The sequence below is a fragment of the Eurypyga helias genome, unplaced genomic scaffold (assembly GCF_000690775.1).
Source record: "Eurypyga helias isolate BGI_N326 unplaced genomic scaffold, ASM69077v1 scaffold17486, whole genome shotgun sequence".
In the NCBI taxonomy this organism is placed as follows: Eukaryota; Metazoa; Chordata; class Aves; order Eurypygiformes; family Eurypygidae; genus Eurypyga; species Eurypyga helias.
Window position 1 is genome coordinate 2876 of NW_010254826.1, and position 3622 is coordinate 6497.

The window sequence follows — 3622 nt, forward strand, 5'->3', positions numbered from 1 at the left end:
AAGATTTAATAAAGGTCATTCTGCTCCCCTGACCCTGGGCTGTCTTCCAGCCAGAGTCCCACAGACTCTCAGCCCCCTGCCTGGAGGGTGATGCAGCCTGACCTTCCCCAGGCTTTTCCTTTCTCCTGAGGCCCAGCTGGGGGCATGTCTGAGTGCTGGAACCCAAGGACAATAGGTACCTGGGGGAGAGGCATGGAGGTGCCAGGGACAGGAGGCTCAGAGGCAGGGTGGGATGTTCTGGTCTGTTTGGCACGCCCCAGAAGTTGCAAGGGTCCCATGAGCTTCATGTGAGCTTCTGTGCTGCCAGGTTATTATATAGCACAAATAACCTGTTGGCAGAGCCCTGTGGATGTGCTGGGGGCACACTGCTTGGGTGGCAGGAGTGGGATGGCTCCATCCCTGCACTGGTCTGGGAGGAGATGGGCAAATGCTGGCAAAGGAGGAAAGGCATTGTGTTGGGGGAGAAAGGCTGGAGTTGGGCTCCTGGTCTTTGTCTTCCTCTCTGCCCTCCAAGAACTGAGCAAGGGTACTTCCTTGGCCCAGTGCTGCAGGGCTGGGAGGCACAAGCCAGCCCCTGCCTGCCTTAGGAGGGGGGGAATCTCTTGGGCTCTGTTGCTGTGGTCTAGTCTTACCTGTTTCTTTCATGCTACACCTGCCAGAGGAGGATGTTGGGGTGAAATGTGCCAGTTCCCTGGGTGTTTTGTAGCATCTCCTATCCTGCTGGCCAAGGGGTTGGGAGTTTCACTTTTTTGGGGGGTGGAGAGACACCTCTTTTGTGCCATCTACTCTCCTGTCTTGCAGGCAAGTTTTTCCAGATGTCCCCTGTGGGCTCTGGAGTTGCAGATTCTTCTGCCAAGATCACGTTGTTTTCCCAGTGGAAATCCGTGTGCCGGGGGCTGCAGGCGTGCCTGCTGTTGAGGGCCAGGAAAGCCTTACCTCCAGTGTGGGTGCAGCAGTGCTGGGGTGGGACTGGGACATGGGAAGCTCACGGGGCACCTGGGAGAGACCCCGTGGGTGTGATTCACTGGCTTGGGAGGAAACGGGAAGCGCAGTACTGGGGTGCAGAATTGGGAGGGGGAGTGTGTCTGTCTGCCTCTGTCGGACCCGTGGCATCTTTATGCCCCTGAAGGGTGAGGCTGATGGACCATCAGTTTTTACCAGAAACCAAAGTTTTCTGGTAAACAATGGTTTCCTATCGCTCTTCAGTAATTGCTGACACCACTGCTGAGACAGTGGTTTCAGGGCTGTTTCCACGTGGTCAGAGGGGAGTGGGGGCCCTGCTGGGATCCGTGTGGAGTTGCTTGTGCTGCCACACGTGTTCTTCCTTGTGCTGCCTACCCTGCCTGGGGTTTTGGGGCCCCACACCCTTTTGTGGGTGACTGCCCTGGGTCTGTCATTTGCAAGCATCCTCACAGTGTTTCCCAGCCTTTTCTCTTGGGTGGGTCCAGCATGGAGCTGATGGCATTGCCGGTCACTTACAGGTGTGAAGGAAGAGTTCAGGGAGCTCCCAAACTTGGTCTGCTCCTGCGCCCCTCTGGGCTGGGTAAAGCACGATCCTGTCCTTCCCCCGGGCTCTGCTGGTCTCTGACCGCTGCCTTGGGCTGGGTGTCCCTAGGTGCTGGGTCCCTGTGCAGGCAGTGCGTCCCCGACCCAGGGGGGTCTTGGTGCAGAGCAGATGGTGTGGCTCAGCACCGGTGTGCTCCTGCTAATGAGCAGCACACGGCAGCTGCCAAGGCCTCATTTAAAGGTGTCTCTAAGCCTGGGAAAATCTGGAGCACAAGAATTACGGGGGCTTGGGCAGTTCTGGGGTCCAAGACAGCGAGGTTTGCCCCTCAGAGGAGCCGTCTGGGAAGCTGGAAGCTGGGCACAGCCAGCACATCCATGCAAAGGATCTGTTTTGGGTCACTTCCTTGCAGGGGTGGAAGCATGTCCCTCCACTGAGCTATGCCTGGGGACCTGCGGGTCCCCAGGCTGCCTGGCACCGCAGGGGGGTGGGGACCCAGCAGGCAGAGCGCTCTGTCTTGCCCCTTGTGCTGGTCCAGCCGTGCTAGCGGTGACACCCTGTGCTTTGGTGATGTTTGGCTTGAGCACAGGCAGTGATCGCGTGGCATGGGTGGCTCTGTAGGCAAGCTGAGCCTGGTGCTTTCCCATGTTGTGCTCGCTCCTGCTGAGAGATGGCTTCCTATATCTCTTAATTGGAACGCTTGCTGACCAGACCTGGTAGTCCCCAGGGAGCTTGATTCAATTTTCACTGATCGCTGAGCCAGCTCCATGCTACAGTAATTAAATGCTTAACTTTGTCTTGATTTGAGTCCAAAGCAACCTGCGTACAAACTGCCAGCTCCTGGCAGCCAGCCCTCTCCTGGGACCCTGTGTCTGGGGGAGTGGGGCCTGGGGGCATCCCTTCCCAGGCAAGGGGGCAGGTTCCCCCACTGGATCAAGCCGTTCTGAGCTGAGGCTTGGGCAGCCGCTGCCTGCTGATGAGCATGGGCAGCCCCACCCTTGGTGTTCTGGCCTGGAGATACGGGAAAACCTGGAGCACTCTTGCCCTGGTGATTCTGGCTGCCGGGGGAGCTTTGGCCAAGTTGAGTGTCTTGTATGTCACCATGCTGCATGCCGTGTGTCACACTGTCTTGCCTGTTGGGTTTGCAGTGCTGGGGTGTCCTTGGCCCACAAGCTGTCCTAGGGGAGCACAAGACAACGTTGGAGCTGCTTTCCTCTTGACTGCCCTGTGCTGCTGGGTGGGATTGCAGGGCAGCAGTAAAGCGTGAAGGGCAGGTTGGGGCAGAAGAGAGCAAAGCATGGGGGAGCAGAGGGGGTAGCCAGGCTGGCAGATGGCTACATGCAGGTCTGGGCTGTCTGGCGGATGCTCCTGCAGCTCTGATGTTGTGGAGGCTGGAGGGAGTGTGAGCAGGGCAAATGCAGGTGATGCACGGAACTGGGGTGGGATAATGGGGGGAATGGAGATGGGAACAGGGTGCATGAAGATGATGTGGGGATGGGAGTGGGGTGAATGCAAGGTGATGTGGGGAGGGGAAATGGGGCAAATGCAGACAATGTAGGGAGCAGGGTTAATGCAGGTGATGCAGGGGGGAGGGATGGGAGCAGGATGAATGAGTGCAATGTGGGGAGCAGAACCAGCCGCTGCCTGGGCTTGCCCAGCCCACATGTTTTGGCAGGCATGACCACAGCAGCCAGGCTGGTCAGGATCTGCCAGCTCCAAACTCTGCCAGCCCACACCGGGCAGGGGGCAGTGCCCCGACCCCTCACCTGGTGCCAGAGCTGCCAGCATCACAGTGGGCAGCCTTGTCCCTCTGGAGACAGGGTGGATGAGAGCAAATGGCTCTGAGCCTCCAGGGCCTGGCACAGAGATGGAAAATGCTGTGGAGCTCTTCCATCTGCCGCTCTCTGGCTCAGCTCCCTGGGAAAGCAGCCTTGCCTGGCTGGGCAGCCTTGTCAGCTCCAGTGTCGGGTGCCAGAGCAGTCTCAGAGGGAAGGAGCTTCCTGCTGCAGCTGGGTTACTCTCTGCCCACCCGCAGTTGCAAGATTATAAAAGGCAGCGAAAGGCAGCTGCAGCTGGGGGGTGGCCCACACCCCCAGTCTACAGTGGCTCCCCCCCCCC